The sequence below is a fragment of the Lithobates pipiens genome, unplaced genomic scaffold (assembly GCF_037356315.1).
Source record: "Lithobates pipiens isolate NorthernLeopardFrog02 unplaced genomic scaffold, aLitPip1_a1.2 Scaffold_18, whole genome shotgun sequence".
NCBI classification, from domain to species: Eukaryota; Metazoa; Chordata; class Amphibia; order Anura; family Ranidae; genus Lithobates; species Lithobates pipiens.
The window spans coordinates 445,012,222-445,034,542 of record NW_027507758.1 but is presented as its reverse complement, the minus strand read 5'-3'; the positions used below and the strand labels follow the sequence as shown (position 1 = coordinate 445,034,542).

At 45.3% G+C, this 22,321-nt stretch overlaps 1 protein-coding gene across 3 annotated transcripts in view; it reads left to right on the top strand.

Moving 5' to 3' along the window:
- The first annotated feature begins 217 nt into the window (after positions 1–217).
- The window catches only part of RHBDD1 (rhomboid domain containing 1), a 154,400-nt gene continuing 132,296 nt past the window's right edge, over positions 218–22,321 (top strand). For all 3 annotated transcript variants that reach the window (XM_077488195.1, XM_077488197.1, XM_077488196.1), the window contains exon 1: positions 218–413. The gene's annotated coding sequence lies outside the window, so the exon portion shown is untranslated. The remainder of the gene's footprint in view (positions 414–22,321) is intronic.

Genomic DNA, 22,321 nt, shown 5'->3' with positions numbered 1-22,321 from the left:
ACTTGAAGAAAAGGTGGCAACCCTAGCTGTAATCCCTTATCCCCTATTACACACATTTATGCTCCATAATAAATAGCACAATAAATCCATGCACTTCATCATTCTATAACATTAGGCGCTGTCTCCTCCTCCAGCCTGTGTCTAAGGTCTTTCATACACAAGACTTCCGGGTTCTCTGACAGCCCAGGGTCATGTGATCTGTCCTCCTCCAATGCTGCAGCACTGAATCAACAGAAAGAAAACACAACACTACTCCTCTACACTATTTGTATTGACGTTTCCATAAAACTTTATTTAAAACAGGAAGTGAGAAGACTGAAACATCACAAACACATGGGGAGAGGATGAGACGCTAGTCTAGTTCATTTCTGGATGTTAAAGAATGAGGAAAGCTGGGTAGCTTACGTATGAAGGTAGTGTGATGTGTTTATTGTGGAATGTCTAGTTGTTTTTGTTTTACAGAGAATGAAATAGAGTTTGGAAATTAGCAGTGGGGTGAGAGTGAAAAGTTTTGAGCACATAAGGAGCCAGGTAAATAATAAGAGATCCAAATAGAAAACGATCTAACAGAAAAGAAAATGTATGTACTGTATAAGGCTTCTCTACTCTCTGTAAAGTTCATAGACCTGGCAGTTATAATATGCTTTGATGGCTACATGCTTCCTAGTTTACAAAGCATTGCATGTGACTTTTATCAAGTGTTTATTGGTGGCGAATCAATCTACTATCATTTAAATCACATGCACAAGGACAATTCATCTAGTAATGCTTAATTCGTACTGGTGTGCTTTTTCTGAGCGACAAAAGCGCATAAACATCTTTCCTTTTTAAAACATATGTAACTATTCACAATACTGCGCTGCAGGTGTGCAGAGTAAGGATGAGCTCCGGCGTGTTCGCATGTTCCACATGTACAGCCCGCCAGGAAGTTGGCGCAGCGCTGCGCTAATCACAGGCAGTGAGACATTGCCCTGATGTGCGGCTGCAGAGATCAAGCAATGTCTCGCTGCCTGTGATTATCGCAGCACTGTGCGACTTCCTGGTGGGCTCTGCACGTGAAGCATGTGAACACGCCGGAGCGCATCCTTAGTGCAGAGTTTTGAAAAGTTCTGCATCCTTTCTTTTTACTTCTCTTTATTAAAGTGGTTCTAAAGGCAGAAGATTTCTTATCTTAATGCAGTCTATGCATTAAAATGATTGAAAAGTCTAGTTTTTATCCCTATAAAAATATCAAACATGTTCTACTTACCTGCTTTGTTGCAGTGGATAGGCACAGAGCAGCCCGGATCTTCCTCTTCTTGGGTCCCTCTTCTGTGATCTTGGCCCCTCCCTCCTGTTCAGTGTCCCCACAGCAAGCATCTAGCTATGGTGGCACCCAAGCCGAGTCACAGCTCCCTGTGTCCATTCAGACACGGAGCCCGCCCCTGTCCCCATCTTTCTCTCTCTCTCCTGATTGACTAGCTGACTTTTAATAACAGCAGCGGGAGCCAATCAGGATGGAGAATTTCTGACGGCCGAGACACTTGTGGACATCGCTGGATAGGGGGATCTCAGGTAAGTGATAGGGGGAATGCATTAAGATGAAAAACCTTCTGATTTACAATCGCTTTAAAAGAGTTGTAAACCCTCAAGTTTCTTCACCTTAAAGTGGAGTTCCACCCAAAAAAGGCATTACTGTGCATTAAATAATATAAAAAAAAACATTTGGACTTTTTTTTTTTTTTTTTCTTTTATTCACCTCTTTGCCTGTTGCTATGTGGTCCCTTGAAATCTTCCTCCTTCCTCTCCTAGGCTCCTTACATCACTTCCCTGGGCGCCTCCGCTCTCTACTGCTCCTGGGAGATGTGTGTCATCATTTCCCGGGAGTCAGTGGGCAGCACAGAGGGTTTCATTGCCATCACAACGGGGCGGGCACTTTCGCCGCCTGTTGTGATGGCAACCTAGTAGTTGATGACGACGCTGCGAGAATGATACAATGCACATGCGCAAGATCAGGGAGAGAACAGGATGTGCATGCTGGTCGCTCAGCAACACTGTATCCCAGAACAGGGATTCATATGCCCACAAGCAAAATGAAAATGGCCACCACTGCATTATCGAAGTTCTTTTAACAGATGAAACCGGACATCAGGGGACAAATTATACAGAAGACGTGAGTGCTACAATGCCATTGTAAATGCTTGTGAATGGTTTAAAAAAAAATGTATTGATTGTAGTTGGAACTCCACTTTAATGCATTAAGCTGAAAAACCTTCAGTGCTGCAGCTGCCCCCTTTTTCTTAACTGAACCCGATCATTTCAGGGACGAGCACGAGCCCAGTAGCCCCAGATGCTGTTTAGGGTCCTCATTGGAAAGTGGCTCTCCGTGGGGGCACGCGATGAAGAGGAGGAGCCAGGAGCGCTGCAGGGTCACCCCAGAAAAGTAGGACCGCTCTGTGGTAAACCCTTGCACAGAAAAGGTAAGTATGACAAGGACACATCTAAAAATGTCACAATCTAAGAATAACAGGAAGATTGGATATGGTAAGGATAATGTCTATTTACTGTAACAAAACAAGGTTTACGCAGCTACAGATGTAGAAAAGTATGTCAGAAAGAACTTTTACTTGAGCCAATCCGTACCGCTGGTATGCTGCTTCATCAATTGCCACAGCACTGCTTACATCCCTGCTGGAGCTCCCTATATATAGCAGCTAACCAACATGAACCACCCTCCTATCAGGTGTGAGTGATAGTAATTACTCACGCATTAGTGTCTGCTGAAAACATGGTCCCCGGAGTGCACGGCGCCACCCCTTGCCCACATCCAAGATAGCAGTGCAAGAGGAGTGACATCATGCATCGCGCTCCCACCGACACACATGCGCGGTCACCCGGGGAACCACAGCATGCGAGGCAAGGGACGAAAATAAGTATTTTCTCCTAACGGGCAGAATGCGCCTGCGCATAGGACAGGCAGAAGGTCTGCCTGCCTCACAGCTGTGGAGGATGGGACATATGTCCATGAAGGCCATAAAATGCCAAGATGGCACAAAACCCCCCAAATGACCCCATTTTGGAAAGTAGACACCGCAAGATATTTGTTGAGAGGCATGTTGAGTCCATGGAATATTGTATATTTTGCCACAAGTTGTGGGAAAATTACAAACAGTTTTTTGCACAAAGTTGTCACTAAATGATATATTGCTCACACATGCCATGGGCATATGGGGAATTACACACCAAAATACATTCTGCTGTTGCATTTTTGTTGCTGCGCAGGGGTACACACACACACACACACACACACACACACACACACACACACACACACACACACACATAGATCTATCTATCTCTAATTTTTTTAAATTATTTTTAAACTGTTCCTTTTTATTTATTTTTTATCATTTTTATTGTTATCTCATTGAATGTAAATATCCCTTATGATAGCAATAGGTAGTGACAGGCACTCCTTTTTTTTTTTTTTTTTTTTGGAAAAAAGTGGGGTCTATTAGACTCCTCTGCCCTCAAAGCATCTGACCACACAAAGATCCGTGTGATAAAATGCTTTCCCAATTTCCCAATGGTGCTGTTTATATTCGGGCAAATCTAATTCTTGAAATGCTCGTAGCTTCTGGTTTCTTAGGCCATAGAGATGATTGGAGCCATTCTGTTCTCTGTTCAGCTCTATGGTCAGCTGATGGAACCACTGGCTGCATTCTCAGGTTCCCTGTTGGGACAGGAGAGCCAGAGAAAACCATGGAAGACGGTTGGGGGGGGAACAAACTGCTCTATCCGAAAAAATTAATTAATAAGCTGCGGCTCAATATGTTATATGTTATACAACACCTGTGCAAATAAGTATCAAAAGGAGCTGTGCAAAAACATGACAGAACTAACCAGTTCAATATAGTGCAAAAATTACCATAATAACATTGAAAATTAATATTACGTGCAAATTATGCAAAAAGTGCTCTAAAAATACAAACTGCAAAAAGTGACATAAAGTAGTGCTTTAAATTAATCGAATTACTAAAGTGCAAAAAATAAATTGTGTGTGTGTGTGTGTATATATATATATATATATATACATACATACATACATACATACATACATACATACATACATACATACATACATACACACTACCGTTCAAAAGTTTGGGGTCACATTGAAATGTCCTTATTTTTGAAGGAAAAGCACTATACTTTTCAATGAAGCTAACTTTAAACAAATATACTCTATACATTGCTAATGTGGTAAATGACTATTCTAACTGCAAATGTCTAGTTTTTGGTGCAATATCTACATAGGTGTATAGAGGCCCATTTCCAGCAACTATCACTCCAGTGTTCTAATGGTACAATGTGTTTGCTCATTGGCTCAGAAGGCTAATTGATGATTAGCAAACCCTTGTGCAATCATGTTCACACATCTAAAAACAGTCTAGCTCCTTCCAGAAGCTACAAAACTGACCTTCCTGTGAGCAGATTGAGTTTCTGGAGCATCACATTTGTGGGGTCAATTATAGGCTCAAAATGGCCAGAAAAAGAGAACTTTCATCTGAAACTCGACAGTCTATTCTTGTTCTTAGAAATGAAGGCTATTCCATGCGAGAAATTGCAAAGAAATTGAAGATTTCCTACAACGGTGTGTACTACTCCCTTCAGAGGACAGCACAAACAGGCTCTAACCAGAGTAGAAAAAGAAGTGGGAGGCCGCGTTGCACAACTAAGCAAGAAGATAAGCACATTAGAGTCTCTAGTTTGAGAAACAGACGCCTCACAGGTCCCCAACTGGCATCTTCATTAAATAAATGAATAAGGAAGGCTATCACTCCATTTTGCAAGCCATGCCATACCCAGTGGACAGCGCTTGATTGGAGCCAATTTCATCCTACAACAGGACAATGACCCTAAACACACCTCCAAATTGTGCAAGAACTATTTACAGCAGAAGCAGGCAGCTGGTATTCTATCGGTAATGGAGTGGCCAGCACAGTCACCAGATCTGAACCCCATTGAGCTGTTGTGGGAGCAGCTTGACCGTATGGTACGCCAGAAGTGCCCATCCAACCAATCCAACTTGTGGGAGCTGCTTCTAGAAGCGTGGGGTGCAATTTCTCCAGCTTACCTCAATAAATTAACAGCTAGAATGCCAAAGGTGTGCAATGCTGTAATTGCTGCAAAAGGAGGATTCTTTGACGAAAGCAAAGTTTGATGTAAAAACAATGTTATTTCAAATACAAATCATTATTTCTAACCTTGTCAATGTCTTGACTCTATTTTCTATTCATTTCACAACGTATGGTGGTGAATAAGTGTGACTTTTCATGGAAAACACAAAATTGTTTGGGTGACCCCAAACTTTTGAACGGTAGTATGTATGTATATGTGTGTGTGTATATATATATATATATATATATATATATATATATATATATATATATATATGTATGTGTGTGTGTGTGTATATATCTATCTATCTCTCTCTCAATGTGTATTAAATGTAAACGCCAAGGTGCAGATCCAACTTCCACCAAAAGATATCTGTGAACCACCTTCCCCACGAATGAACAAACTACCGCTTACCAGAACTCAATGGTCCCTTATTACAGGGGACAACACAGCGAGTTTTTTTATAACCACAGTCGAGGGTAAGGATATGGACACAGCAGAACTCTTAAAGTTGATTCAAAATATCTGCCACAAGGGGCTATACTTGGGTTCCAATGATATACCAGAACTCCCACGTATTGATCCACAGTGAATGAAAAATGCGGCCAAATTCCCAAAATGAAAATAGACTCACATAGCATAAAACCTTTTTATACTTTAATTCTCTAGTATTTAAAAATGTGCACTTACATAAAAAACAAATAATCCAGCATAACAGCCCGTGGCTTCCGGGACCTAGCGTACAAGACGTGTTTCGTCATCAATAGTACGTCGTCCCGGGGCCTATTCATGACGAAATGCGTAGGGAGGAGCGACGCTCTGATGTCACCATTGTACGCTAGGTCCCGGAAGCCACGGTCTGTGTAGCAAGGCTGGCCGGTTCGCTTGTTATGCTGGATATATTTGTTTTTTATGTAAGTGCGCATTTTTAAATACTAGAGAATTAAAGTTTTTAAAAAGGTTTTACGCTATGTGATTCTATTTTCATTTTGGGAATTTGGCCGCATTTTTCATTCACTGTTGATCAATACGTGTGAGTTCTGGTACATCTTGGGAGACCCTGTCAAAGGGTGTCCTAGTCCTAGTCTGTGCGGTGCTGTACCCTACGCTAATACTCAACTAGTGTATGGTAGCGTTTAAAACATTCACCAATGCAAAGACCAGGATTGTCAGGACAGGAGGGAAAAAAATAGCGCGTCACGTGTATATCGGTGCTTTCTATAGACACAAAATTTTCTTTGGGGGGCTTGTTGGGTAGGGGTACTCGGGAGGATATGCAGAAAATGCCTCTCATGCAGCCGGCTTACTGCATTTGGATTGGATAGGTGAGGTGGAGCACTGTCTGGAAACAGAAGGGCTCTGACGATCTCTTCCTGGAACTTAAGGAAGCATCCAGTCCATCCTGAAGCTCTGTATAGCACATGAGTGTTCAGCAAAGCCAATTAAAATAAGTATACAGACACTTTCTTGTACCAGCGTCTGGCCTTACAGGCAATTAGGTTGTTGAGGTCCACCCCTCCCATGTTAAGGTTGTATTCGTGGACACAGAGGGTTTTCCCCACAACGCCAGTCACTGTAGGAATTTGGACTGTCGTGTCTGCATGAAGGGAGGAAAGAACGAAAACATTCTTATTATCCCTCCACTTCAAAGCAAGCAAATTATTACACTTGAAGCAGGCTCTCTCCCCCAGCCTAAGACGGGAATCTACAAGCCTCTGGGGTAAGATTAGGTCGCACGGTGCCACATGGGCCAATCTGATGATCAAACAAGTGACTAAAAAGTGTCAGGCCGCGTACACACGGGCGGACTGTTCGCCCAACCTTGTCCGCTGAACAGTGTTTGGGCGGACAGTCCGCTAGTGTGTGGGCTTTCAGCGGACAGTTTCAGCGGACAGTTGGACGGACAAAGTCTTTCGGAAATTCCGAAAAACTGTCCGCTGAAACTGTGTTTGAGCGAACAGTCCGCCCGTGTGTGGGCCTGTCCGCTGTACTTTCGAAATGAGCGGACTGTTCCCGCTCGGAAAGTCCGCCCATTTCGAGCGCGTGTACAGGTAGGCGGGGCCCGCGAAGGAGACGTCGCGGGCTCCGCCGCCTGGAATGGGCTTAAAGGGGAACCCCAACGCCGAAAAAAATCGGCGTGGGGGTTCCCCCAAAGTCCACACCAGACCCTTGTCCGAGCACGCTACCCGGCCGGCCAGGAAAGGGGGGCGAGCGAGCGCGCCCCCCCTCCTGAGCCGTACCAGGCCGCGTGCCCTCAACATGGGGGGGTGCCTTGGGGAAGGGGGGGCCGCGCGGCCCCCCCACCCCAAAGCACCTTGTCCCCATGTTGATGAGGACAAGGGCCTCTTCCCGACAACCCTGGCCGTTGGTTGTCGGGGTCTGCGGGCGGGGGGCTTATCGGAATCCGGGAGCCCCCTTTAAGAAGGGGGGCCCCCGGATACCGGCCCCCCACCCTATGTGAATGAGTATGGGGTACAATGTACCCCTACCCATTCACCTGTGAAATAAAGTACAAAAAAAACACAACACAGGGGAAAAAATATTTTATTGCACAGCTCCGGGGGTCTTCCGTCTTCGGGGGTCTTCTCGCCGGACTCCTCCGCTATGTGTGTGTAGCTCTTTTACTAGCGGAGGAGTCCGGCTTTCTTCCTCCCCGCCGCCGGCCTCTTCTCCCGACTTCGGGGGTCTTGTCCCCCTCTTCGGTTCTTCTGCCGGGCCACCGCGCCTTCTTGTAGCTCTTTTACAGGCGGTGGCCCGGTCTTCTGTCGCCGCTGCCTTCCGTTCTTCTGTCGCCGCCTTCGGTTCTTCTGCCGGGCCACCGCGCCTTCTTGTAGCTCTTTTACAGGCGGTGGCCCGGTCTTCTGTCGCCGCTGTCGCTGTCGCCGCCTTCTGTTCTTGTTCTTCTTCTTGTTCTTCTTCTTCTCCAGGCGATGTTGACACGTCGCTCCCTCCGGCCGGAATGCCAGGGACACGCTCCGCTGCCACTTATATAGTGACAATGGGGCGGTGTCACATGGTATATGTCACATGGGTTGGTCACATGGTGACCCCGCCCCCTTACGATGTCATAGTCCCCATGTGACATCAACCCATGTGACCAACCCATGTGACATATACCATGTGACCCCGCCCCATTGTCACTATATAAGTGACCGCACAGCGCGGCTCTGGCATTCCGGCCGGAGGGAGCGACGTGTCAACATCGCCTGGAGAAGAAGAAGAAGAACAAGAAGAAGAACAAGAACGGAAGGCGGCGACAGCGGCGACAGAAGACCGGGCCACCGCCTGTAAAAGAGCTACAAGAAGGCGCGGTGGCCCGGCAGAAGAACCGAAGGCGGCGACAGAAGAACGGAAGGCAGCGGCGACAGAAGACCGGGCCACCGCCTGTAAAAGAGCTACAAGAAGGCGCGGTGGCCCGGCAGAAGAACCGAAGAGGGGGACAAGACCCCCGAAGTCGGGAGAAGAGGCCGGCGGCGGGGAGGAAGAAAGCCGGACTCCTCCGCTAGTAAAAGAGCTACACACACATAGCGGAGGAGTCCGGCGAGAAGACCCCCGAAGACGGAAGACCCCCGGAGCTGTGCAATAAAATATTTTTTCTCTGTGTTGTGTTTTTTTTTGTACTTTATTTCACAGGTGAATGGGTAGGGGTACATTGTACCCCATACTCATTCACATAGGGTGGGGGGCCGGTATCCGGGGTCCCCCTTCTTAAAGGGGGCTCCCGGATTCCGATAAGCCCCCCGCCCGCAGACCCCGACAACCAACGGCCAGGGTTGTCGGGAAGAGGCCCTTGTCCTCATCAACATGGGGACAAGGTGCTTTGGGGTGGGGGGGCCGCGCGGCCCCCCTTCCCCAAGGCACCCCCCCATGTTGAGGGCACGCGGCCTGGTACGGCTCAGGAGGGGGGGCGCGCTCGCTCGCCCCCCTTTCCTGGCCGGCCGGGTAGCGTGCTCGGACAAGGGTCTGGTGTGGACTTTGGGGGAACCCCCACGCCGATTTTTTTCGGCGTTGGGGTTCCCCTTTAAGCCCATTCCAGGCGGCGGAGCCCGCGACGTCTCCGTCGCGGGCCCCGCCTACCTGTACACGCGCTCGAAATGGGCGGATTTGCCTCCTCCTTACGTGGGCGAGTCCGTTCATTTCAAAAGTTGAGCGAACTGTTTGGCAAACAGTTCGCTGAAACAGTCCGCTCGTGTTTGGGCAAGTCCGCTCATGCAAATTTTGAGCGGACTGTTTGCCGAAACTGTTTGACGAACAAGGTTGGGCAAACAGTCCGCGCGTGTGTACGCGGCCTCACCCTCGTGTAATAATTGTCCACATGCAAATGGTACCCCTTTCCAAATAAGGGTGACACCAAGTCCCATTCAATCTTGCCAGCACTCCCTATGTAGTCTGGGCAGTTCTCCAGCTCTACCTGACTATCTCTTTCCTCATAAACCATATATACTCGAGTATAGGCCGACCCGAGTATAAGCCGAGGCCCCCAATTTACCCCCAAAAAACTGGGAAACCTATTGACTCGTGTATAAGCCGAGGGTGAGATATGCCTGTCCATCCCTGTGTGTGTGTCCATCCATCCATCCATCCCTGTGTGTGTGTCCATCCATCCATCCATCCCTGTGTGTGTGTGTGTCCATCCATCCATCCATCCCTGTGTGTGTGTGTGTGTCCATCCATCCATCCATCCCTGTGTGTGTGTCCGTCCATCCATCCATCCATCCATCCCTGTGTGTGTGTCCATCCATGTGTGTGTGTGTGTGTGTGTGTGTGAGGCCTTGTGTGTCCAGCCTACCTGTGTCCCCAGCCTCCGTCCGGTCCCGAGCCTCCGTCCGGTCCCGTCCGGTCCGGTCCCGTCCCGTCCCGAGACTCCGTCCGGTCCGGTCCCGTCCCGTCCCGAGACTCCGTCCGGTCCCGTCCCGTCCCGAGCCGAGCCGAGCCTCCGTCCGGTCCCGTCCCAGGATCACCGCTCTTCGTCGGCGCCCATTTTCCTGTTCAAATGCCGCGCCTCCCTGTCTGTGATAGGCGGAACACAATTTCCCAGCAGTCTGTGTTCCGCCTATCACGGCCATCCTTTCATCCTCGTCCGTAGTACGAGGATGAGCGGATGTCCGTGATAGGCGGAACACAGGCTGCTGGGAAATTCAGTGTTCCGCCTATCACAGGCGAAGGCGGAGCCGGAGGCGCGGCTTTTGAATTAGAATAGAATGGCCGCTGTCTGTCTGCTCGACACGCTGATCGAGCAGGCAGACAGCGATGACTCGAGTATAAGCCGAGGGGGGCACTTTCAGCCTCAAAAAAGAGGCTGAAAATCTCGGCTTATACTCGAGTATATACGGTACATGTATAGCCTGTGGCCCTGTCACAGAGCTATATTGTCAGCGGACAATATGACCGCAACTCACTCTTTTTAGTTATGCCCATGTCTAGGGATAGGCCCAGAAAGGTGTTAAATTCGGAAACCACAATTCCAATCTCTGGCAAGGGAGGACTGGGGTTAGCGGCGATGTATTGACCAGCATACAAATTGCTTTGGTCCACAATAGATCTATAGAGATCTTCGGTGAAAACCGGTGAATAAAAATCAAGTGACGTAAAATCAACTGTTTCCGGGTTGGTCAGTGAATGGGGGGAAATACGGGTGCTGCAGAAGTGGTGGGCTCCCAATTCGAATTGGAGAATTCTGCAGGAAGGACACTATGGGCACGATGGGCCTGTCTTTGTCTTCTTGGTGGCAATGGGACACTACTTGTGCTTGATTGGGCCTGACTCTGCGACCGCTGCAGTTAGTGCTGTGTGTTGTGTTTTGTAAGTGACAGTGATCGATCGATACTGCACTTGGGTGGGATGGGCTGGGCAGAGGGGCAAAATGAAGGTGCTAGCAGGTATCTGGGCTGATCCCGCAAACACTGTTTTTGGGAACCCTAAACTGCTGGGGACGCTAGTATAGATCTTATCAGATCAGATATTGATCCGTTCAGATACTATACCACTAAGGGAGGTGTATACTGCGTGCATAGGTGTTAGCGGTACTGCCACTAATCTGACGCTGCCTGGGGCAACGCAGACCCTAACTGATCCTAATACCTAACTGATATCACCCACCGGGTGATCAGGGGGTTAAACCCTTATTGGGTAATAAACGGCGGGTATAAAAAACAAAGTAACCAGCGTCACCCGTAACACTTATACGGTGATCACTGGTGAAAGGGTTAACTAGGGGGCAATCGGGGGGTTTATTAGGTTGTTAGGTTGTATATGAGGGTACCTGATGCTATAAAAAGCTGGCGGTGAACCTAAATACCTAACTGGCCAACTAGCGGCACCTGTGACATTAATACGGCGATCAGAAAAAAGATTGCTTAGTTACACTGGCAACGGGATGAAAGGGTTAACTGGGGGTAATCAAGGGGTTAAACCTTTATTAGGGGGAGTAAGGGGGATACCCTAGACCTAAAGGGGCCTACCACTAACTGCCCTAACACTTATTACAGTGACAAATGACACCAAATGCAGTGCTCAGTAAAAAAATAAACACTGCTATGTGTAGTGTTGGTGCAGACTCGCATTAATGTCTTCTCTCCTCGGGCGCCAGAATGAAAAGTCTGCATGAGGAGATATATCACTTCCTCTGCTTCTGTTTACATTCCAGAAGCAGAGGAAGCTTCTCATTCGTCAGGAGCGATCGTGAGGGGGTGGCCAAGAATTGATGGCCTCCCCCTCAGCACGGACCACTCCTGCAATGAAACTGGCTGCCACAGGCACCGAGGGGGGGCCCTATCAGGCCCCCCACCTGCTGGGAGGCAGGAACGTACAGGTATGCCCATATGCCTGCCTGTGCCATTCTGTCGACGTACATCATCGTGCGGCGGTCAGCGACTGGTTAATGACCAGGCCATTTTTGGAGATACAGCACTGCGTCATTTTAACTGATAATTGCACTGGCGTGCGACATTGTACCCAAACAAAATTGATGTCCATTTTCCCCGACAAATAGAGCTTTCTTTTGGTGGTATTTGATCACCTATTGCGGTTTTTATTTTTTGCGCCAAACGACAAACGACAATTAAAAAAAAAAAAAGTTTTACTTTCGGCTATAATACACATAAAAAAAAAAAAAAATGTAAAGAATCAAATTTCTTCATCAGTTTAGGCCAATATGTATTATGCTATGTATTTTTGAAAAAAATATCCCAATAAGTGTATATTGTTTGGTTTGCGCAAAGGTTATAGTGTCTACAAAATAAGATATAGATTTAGAGACTTTTTTTTTTATTATTGTTTTACCTGGTAATGGCGGCGATCTGAGATTTTTGTGGGGACCAGTGACACCAATATAGTGATCAGCGCTATAAAAAATGTACTGATCAATGTATAAATGACACCGGCAGGGAAGGGGTTAACACTAGGGGGTGATCAAGGGGTTAACTGTGTTCCCTAGGTGTGCTCTAACTGTGTGGGGGGATGGGCTCACTGGGACAACACAGAGATCACTGTTCCTGATTACTAGGAACAGCCGATCTCAGAGTTGTCCCCTGTCAGAACGGGGATCCGCCTTGTTTACATAGGCAGATCCCCGTTCTGCCGCTCAGTACCGCGATCATGGGTGACTGGCAAACATCGAGTCCGCCAGGCCATTTGGTTTAAATTAGAACTGAAAGGCAAAACATTTTTGTATAGATCTAAAAAAATATATATACATAAATACCTTTTTTTTTTTTTTTTTTTTTTTTTTTTAAGTGAGCACCTTCCTTCTGCTCTCAGCTGCATAAGAGCTGGGGAAGGAGAAGCAACAGAACACTAAGCTTCCCAGTGATTGGCTGTGCGGGGGGGGGGGGGGGGTCAGGACAATCTAATCATTGGAGGAGAGCGCACTGAGTTCCCAGTGTAGTTAGAACTGACCAAAGTGTGTTCTCCTTTGGTCAGTGGGGTCAGTTTTTAATAGGAGAGTAGAGGGACTGATGGGAATGCCAGGAATTTGACACATGACCAGGCCATTTTGTGAGATATGGCCCTGTGTTTGGGTCAAGGTCAAGGTTAGGTTCAAAGGTCAGGGTCAGTATTTTTTTTTTGACAGGTGTTTTTTTTTTTTTTCTTTCTTTCTAATTGATATCAGTGTCAGTATAGTGTTAGGGTATTTTAGGTAGGATATAAAAAGCAAAATGGAGCAGAAGAATTTATTTTGGGTTGTTCTTTGGTGGTAGGTTATGGTAGTAGCAAGAAATATTCAGATACATTTAAAAAAAAAAAAAAAAAAAATAAAAAAAAAAAAAATTATATATATATATATATATATATATATATATATATATATATATATATATATAAAATTATATATTTATTATTATTATTTTGTGCCAGCTTTCCTTTGATAATAATAAAAAAAATCAGGCGATATCCATTACTATTTACCACCAAATGACAGCCTAATTTGTCTTGGAAAAAAAAGCGTTACAATCCACTTGGATGCACAAAGTAGTTGTGGTGATATGTATAGTTTAACCAATACTTTTCAAAATTGTGCTTAGGCATTTATATTTAGTTTTTCCCTGAGGAGCAAAGGGGTTAATGTAATATCAAAGATAATAATAATAATTTTAGGCTAAACACTGCTAATCGCGCAAGTACTGTATCTGCTCACTTAAAATACACTATATATACCAGCACAGCAGATTGAATATCTTTCTCGGTGGCTGTATGCTATTCTGAGTGATAAATAAAACACCTCCTGTCATGTAGGGCATTTATTGGCCTGCTTTGCTTTTTAGAAGAGAAATTTCAGGAATGTTGGAAAATGCGTCATTCATCTACACTCCTTTTTTAAAAGCAGCAGTTGAGCCTTTTAGAATCGACTATTGCTCAGCTATATTATGATAAAAGACAATAGTTAAGGTAAAAACTAATGCTTTGAGAAACGCATATCATTCATATTTATAATATACTTTAAACTACATTAAAGCAAATTTATTTGTGGTCTAACTCCCTTTGTATTGCTTTTGTCTATTGCCAATTATTTCTGTTGTGACACTTATTGGGCACATGCAGTGCTATGAACAGGATGCTCAGTATTTAACAGCCAGCTATTCGCCATTACATTCCAATTTTGTAATTGTCAGGAACCATGAATCAGACTGAGACAGAAGTGCAGTAAAAATCACACTTTTTAACAAAATGGTATAAACAGAGCAAATGTAGTCAAAACATAGCCAAGGTTCGGAAACCAGAGCAGGTAGTCGGAACAAGCCAGTGGAACGGGAATCCAGAGATCAGTGTAGTAGAGGCAGTAAACAGGATTAAGAACCAGAAGGAAAGTCAGCCAGGCAAAAGTCTTTAACAGGAAAACACAGCAGAGAGTATCTGGATATATTGACCAAGCGAAGGCACAGGAGATCTGATCCAGGCAATTTAACCAGTTTTGACCACTACACGCCGATATACCTCGGCATAATGGAGGCGGTGGGCAAATGGGCGTACCTGTACATCCCCTTTAATTGGCCGGGCTAGCCGGTGGTGTCCTGGCGTTCATGTCACAGAGCCACAGAACGGGGAGATGCCTATGTAAACAAGGCATTTTCCTGTCCTGCCTAGTGACATGACAGTGATCACTGCTCCCTGTCATCGGGAGCAGTAATCACTGTCATGTGAGTTGAAGCCCCTCCCCCATTAGAATCAATCCCTAGGACGCATGTAACCCCTTGACCGCCCCCTGGTGTTTAACCCCTTCCCTGCCAGTGTCATTTACACAGTAATCAGTGCATTTTTATAGCACTGATCGCTGTATAAATGACAATGGTCTCAAAATAGTGTCAAAAGTGTCCAATGTGTCTGCCATAATGTCAGTCATGATAAAAATCACATATTTCCATCATTACTAATAAAAAAAATATAATAATAAAAATGCCATAAAACTATCCCCTATTTTGTAGACGCTATAACTTTTACGCAAACCAATCAATATACGCTTATTGTGATTTTACCAAAAATATGTAGAAGAATGCATATCGACCTAAACTGAGGGAAAAAAAATGTTTTTTTTTAAAATATATTTTTGGGGGATATTTATTAAATCAAAAAGTAAAAATCATTGCTTTTTTTTTTTTTTTTTTTTAAATTGTCACTTTTTTTGGTTTATAGCACAAAAAATAAAAACCACAGAGGAAATCAGATAACACCAAAGGAAATCTCTATTTGTGGGGAAAAATGGACGTCAATTTTGTTTGGGTGCAACATCGCACGACCGTGCAATTGTCAGTTAAAGTTACGCAAAAAGTGCTCTGGTCAGGAAGGGGGTAAAATCTTCCTGCGCTGAATCGGTTAAATAGCTAGCAGGGCTATCTGACAAGCAGGGAATGAAGACCAGGTGATTCAATGTGGAATGAAGAGTACTGGCAATTAACAGACAGCTGAGTACAGAGCTCTGAGAAGGAAGGGCCGAGCCAAGCCCTGACAGTAACCCCTCCTCAACGACCCCTCTCCCCTTGGAGGACCACCAGGTTTGAGAAGAAAACGTCTATGGAAAGCACAGAGAAGGACAGGAGCATGTACATCCGAGGATGAGACCCAAGAGCGCTCCTCCGGATCGTACCCTTTCCAATGAACCAGGTACTGTATGTGCCCACGGAACCTACGGGAATCAATGATTGTATCTGACACTCCTCATGGTTCTCAACCTGAACTGGGTGAGAACGTGGTACCAAGGTGGTGAAGTGGTGGCATATCAAAGGTTTTTAATAAGGTGATGTGAAATACATTCTAAATATGCATATTAGAAGGAAGGTCTAAAGCGTAAACCACTGTATTGATCCTACCAAGAATACGGAAAGGCCCAATAAACCATGGTGCCAGTTTCAGAGAGGGAACACTGAGTCGTAGGTTGTGAAATGACAGCCAGACCCTGTCCCCAACTTGACAGGCAGGCACACATAGGCGTCCATGGCCAGTATGGAGTTTGTACCTATCATTGGCATGCTGCAAGGACTCTTGGACCTGTACCCAAGTGGAACAAAGACCACAGAGATACTCCTCCAATGCAGGCATGCTCTGAGGAACAAATTTGCCATGAGTGGAGACAATCGGGAAGTGGTATCGATGGTACTATTGTGAGCAACTCCGCCGAAGGTAAGAGGTCTGACCAGTTGTGAGTTATACGCAGAGGAGAAGGAAAGCTGAATTCCCAACTGTGCACAAAAGGCTCGCCAAAACCTGGACACAAACTGGCTACCCCTGTCCGAGAAGATAACCTTGGGTAGCCCATGTAAGCAAAAGATCTCCTGAGCAAAAATGGAAGCCAGTTCTTTGGATGTGGGCAACTTCTTAAGTGGAATACAATGAGACATTTTCGAGAACCGGTCAACCCAGGATAAATGTGTTGCCCTGAGAGTTGGGTAACTCCACAATAAAACCCATAGACTGGTAGGTCCAAGACCTCTCTCCATTGGGTATGGGTTGTAGGCGGCCTACTGGAAGGTGTTGTGGTGTCTTACTCTGAGCACACATGGAATAATGCCGCGTACACACGGTCGAACTGTTTGACGTTCTTAGTCCGTCATACAATCCGACGGACAATCCGTCGTACTTTCCACTGAACGAACTTGACCACACACGGATGCACAAACAGTCCGTCGAAAGCTTGCGTGATGACGTGTACAGCACATACGACGGGACTAGAAATAGGAAGTCCAAGACACAGCAAAGCACCCTTCCGCTGTGTAAATCCTTTCTGGGCATGCGCCATTCTTAGTCCGTCGAACTAGCATACTGACGACCGTATTGTCCGCTGAAACCAAAGTACGACGGACAGATTTTGTGAAAATTCGAAATTCTTAGTACTCCGGACTGCACGCTGAAAAAGTCCGCTGAAGCCCACACACGAGCGGATTGTCCGCTGAAATGTGTTTCAACGGACTAAGTACGTCAAACAGTTCGACCGTGTGTACGCGGCATTAGCCGCTATAAAGGTGGATTCATCAGCGTGTGGACAAGGCCACCAGAATTTTTGGGAAATAGCCCAAATGAGTTGATTCTTACCTGGGTGGCCAGCAGCTTTGGGAAAATGGTACATCTGGAGCATGGCTGTGTGGAGACTCTTGGGGACAAAGCATCGATTAAGAGTTTCTCAGGAGGAGAATGAATCTGTGCGGCAAGAATTCTGTCACCCACAGATGAAGTGAGACTGGTATGAACCGTAGCCAGAATACGGTCCGGATGTATCACAATGCAATTGCTACAATGAATCAGCCCTCACATTCTTAGTACCGTAAAAAGGAGACAATGTAATTGAAGCTTGACAAGAAAAGAACCCATCGTGCCCTTTTGGGAGAAAGGCGCTTAGCCTCAGACAAGAATGTGAGATTCATAGAGTTCGTCAGAATAAGAACTGACATAGTGGTACCTTCAAGGTGATGCCTCCATTCTTTAAGGGCTAAAATGATTAACAACTCTGTCCCCAATCTCATAATTGCATTCTGCAGGAGACAATTTCTTTGAAAAGAAGCCACAAGGATGCATAGCGCTTTCAGAGGTAGGATGTTGAGACAGTAAGGCACCAACTCCAGTCTCGGATGCATCAACCACAAGGTTGAAAGGTACCATAGGATCAGGATGTACCAACACAGGAGCAGAAACAAAAGCGGCTTTGAGACTTTCAAAGGCATCCGGAGACCAATTCTGTGGGTTACCGTCCTTTCTGGTCACATCCAGTCAGGGGTTTGACCAGAGACGATAAGTTATGAATAAAATTCCGGTGATCATTGGCAAAACCAAGAAATCGTTGCAATTGACGTAAACCCATGGGTCAGGGCCACTGTAGAACTGACGAAAATGTCACTGGGTCCATAGAAAAACCAGCAGTGGAAATGACATAACCCAGGACGTTAACCTGTTCACGATGAAACTCACTTCTCCAATTTTACAATACAGGTTATTATCTCTCAGCCTCTGAAGCACACAGCAGACATCTTTGTGGTGGATCTCTAGGGACTTGGAAAATATGAGGATATCGTTGAGATAAACAACCACACATAGCTGCAAGAAATCTCGGAGGACATTGTTGATAATTTCCTGGAAAACTGCCGGGGTGTTGCAAAGACCAAATGGCATTACAAGGTATTTGTAATGGCCTGTTCTGGTATTAAACGCAGTTTTCCATTCGTCGTCCCGCCCCTTTGATCCTCACGAGATTGTATGCCCTTCTCAAATCAAGCTTTGTGAAAACCGTTGCTCCCTTGAGGCAGTCAAATAACTCCATAATCAATGGAATTGGATAAGCTTTGTCAATCGTGAAGTGATTGAGACCCCTAAAAATAATACAAGTTCTCAGATTACCACTCTCTCTTCTTTTACACAAAAAAAATAAACCAGCAGGAAACGAGGATTTATGGATGAATCCATGAGCGTGCGTTGGCAACATACTACTCCCATGGGTTTTTTGTCCCAGACAGACAAAAGGGTAAACCCAGCCATAAGGGGGGTATGGCACCAGGTTGAAGGTCAATTGCGCAATCGTACGACCAGTGTGGAGGCAAATTTCCAGCTTAACCTTTTTCAAAGACCGCTAAATTTGCGGTATTTCTCGGGCAGGAAGGAGAGTGAAGAGGTCCACAAGAGCTTAGCCACTTTTTGAAAACATGTCTTCCTGCCTTGTGGTGACCAGGAAAGAAACACAGCACAAAGCCAATCCAAAAGAAGGGTTGTGCCTCTGTAACCAAAGATAACCAATAACCACTGGGAAATGAAGTGAGAAAATGACTTGGAATAGAATTTTCTCATGGTGAAGAGTCCTTACGGCCATGGTCAATAAAGCAGCCTCATCAGTCACAGGGGCAGGCTGAGATCTCCCATCAATAGCGAGTGCTTAGACACAAAGGCACCATCTATGAACAGGCCTGCAGCCCCAGAGTTGATTAGAGCCGGTATCTCGATGGATGACTCAGACCAAGAAAAGGTAACCGGAACCAGGGGCTTAGCCTTCTGGATAACTGGGGACATAATGCCACCTAAGGTCTGTACCCTACAGGACCTCAGGTGCAAGCCTTTTTCCGGACAGGTAGGGCAAGACTTCAGGAAGTTACCTGCCTGGCCACAAAGGAACAATCTTTCCCTCCTAAAGGTCCTCTCCTTAACAGAGAGACATGTGAAGCCCAACTACATGGGTTCTACTTCACTGGCAGACTTGGTACCAGGAGGCATGGGAGGTGAGGGAGGCAAGGGTGGAACTGCAAAGCTCAGAGCCAAATGTACAGGAGGTTTCCGCAAGCGCTCCTTTAAAAGAAGGTCTCTTTTGGAGACTGGAGTCAAGCGTGATCAACTTCTCCAGCTCAGTGGGTATGTCTCAGGCTGCTATCTCATCTTTTGATGGTATCCGAGACACCATGAGAAAAAGCAGCCATGAGGGCATCATTGTTTCAAACAACCTCTGCTGCCAGAGTATGGAATTCAGTGGTGTAATCAGCAACAGTTCTCGTACTCTGATGGACATGAGACTCTTGGCAGCAGAAGTGGAGCGCGCGGGAACGTCAAATATCCTTTTAAAGGAATCCACAAACTCTGGGTAACTCGGGACAACAGGATTTTGCGTCTCCCATAGAGGGTTTCCACAGGCCAAGGCTCTCTCAGAAAGCAAAGTAATCACAAAGCCTACTTTGCTTCTATCCATTCGAAACGCACAGAGTAGAGCAGCACCAGGGATGGACTACAACACAGGTTGTACTGGAACAGCCTCAATGGGAGGATCCAGGGGAGCAGTGCGAATTGGGAGTGTCCGTAATGCTATGGCAAACTGATCCATGTGGTTATCCTGCTCATCCAATCTGGAAAAAATAATACCAATAAGTGGATTTCCTGCATCTTCTGAACTCATGGCCTTCGCCTACTGTCAGGAACCATGAATCAGACTGAGACAGAAGTGCAGTAAAAATAACTTTTTAATAAAATTGTAAAATGGTATAAACAGAGCAAAGGTAGTCAAACCCTAGCCAGGGTTCGGTAACCAGATCGGGTAGTCGGAACAAGCCAGTGAAACAGGAATCCAGAGATCAGCATAGAAGAGGCTGTTGCAGGATAAGGAAACCAGAAGTGAAGTTGGCCAGGTAAAAGCTTTTAACAGGAAAACACAGCAGAGAGTATCCAGATATGTTGACCAGGTGAAGGCACAAGAGTTCTGATCCAGGCAGGGCTAGCTGAAAAACAGGAAATGAAGACCAGGTGATTCACTGTGGAATGAAGAGTACTAGCAATTAACAGACAGCTGAGCACAGAGCTCTGAAAAGGAAGGGCTGAGCCCAGCCCTGACCGTAATTAATCTTGAAACATAGTATACGATTTTGTAAAAATTATATGATAGTAATAACAGATTTGTTAGGAGTTGGATGTGCGACTACTGTATATGTGCTTATAGAAAAATTCCATCCAACGCTGAAAATGCAGGGGGCTATACGACTAGACCCTAAGTGATAGTGCAGTGCGCTGTTCACTGGAACATAGATGTACACTATCGGCATGCAGCCTCATTTGTAATGTTTTGTGATATATTTACAAAAGACTTGTAATAAGATGTTACTTGCTTGGAGTGAAAAGATTTATTGGCTATAATGGTAAATTTGTTCCAGATACAGTGTATGTAAAAATGTTGCATATACCCATCCAGACCTTCAAATTGTGTAATGAAATAGATGCAAGTCCCAAAGGAAACTCTTGCAAAGCTGCTTATACATAAGGAGAGGTTGGTTTTTGCTCTCTTGTACTCTCCCTTGATAAATGATAGCGTAAATTGGCAGGGGATATGTAGCTTATTCACTATGAGTATTTTCTCTTAAATTACTGCTTCATTGCATACAGGTAGGAATTAGTATTGAGCTGAGGTACTTTGACTTTTTATTAAAGTATTTTTTTTGTTGCCTTATATCAATGGTTCCACCACCAGTAAAACCACCTATACACATGCATGCCACCACCAGAGGAGCCACAGAGTTGTTTTGTGATTTTTTTTTTTTTTTTTTTTTTTTTTTTTTTTTTTAGACCCCAGAAGATGACACATTTTGATCACTTACTGGCTGGCAAAGTTTGGTCTCTTGAAAAAAAGGACAACAGTTCCCAGCAGACAGATTTAACTTTTTAATTATTCTAGGTTAGTTCGAGTCCTGAGGCAAGGATAGGAATTGCTGTGATGTCCCTCTGTCGGGGTCCGAAATCTGACGCTGCAACCTCTGCAGTGTCTGGCTGTAGCTCTTCTCTCTGTGTCACTTGAGATGCTGGACAGCTCCCTGTCTGATCCCTTGGACAATCTTGCTTCTAGTGAGTCTTGAACCGTTTTTCTCCTCCAATGAACTTCCAGATTTAATCTATGTCTCTGCACTTCCTGTTTGCCAGCTGATATCATGCTCCTATGCGTACCTGCCACTGTTTTTAAAGATGGCTACTACAATTCTGCATTCATACATATATAGTTTACCCTGTCCACACTGCAGAAGGATAATACAGCAGCAAGAGAGGAAGAAGTTCTGCAGCAATGATCAACTAATCCTAAAGTGGCCTTACTAACCCTGACATCGAAGCATTCCCAGTTTGCCTTCTTACTTTCCTTTTCATGGCAGTGAAATATGTACTAGCCAAAGTTTTTTGTGGTCTTCCAGCCCATGGTTGGCACAGGTGAATAGTAAAATGTAACCTCCTGAATTAAAAGATGTTCACATTCCTTAATGATAAATTATATAAATGTGAATGGGTCTGGGCCCAAAAATTTAGCCTAGAGACTTTGATTACTTGCTAATGTCCAGACTTACTTGATAGCTAAGCTACCCCACTTGGCCATTGAGTGGCTCATATCTACCCAAGGTGGGATTTCCCTCTCTATCCCTCTAACACCATGTCCTTCTAGTGTGCCCTACTTACTCTCTTGCATTTCTCCTTACTGTCTAATTCTCTAGTTAATTTCTACATTACAGCTACAGCATTTCAGTTGATTCTTCACTTGCTGGTACCATATAATGTGGACTGCAGCAAAAGCTTCCCAGCCCCAGACTATCATTGTCTTGTGCACTGATTTTAGTGTTTGTACTCTCTTTGACTGAAATTGTGTTTGCTGTATGTAGCGCTGCTAACTAGTTTCCAAGCTGTACTAACAAAATGGACATTGTTATTATTATCTTTGTTAGCCAAATGTTGCAGCCAC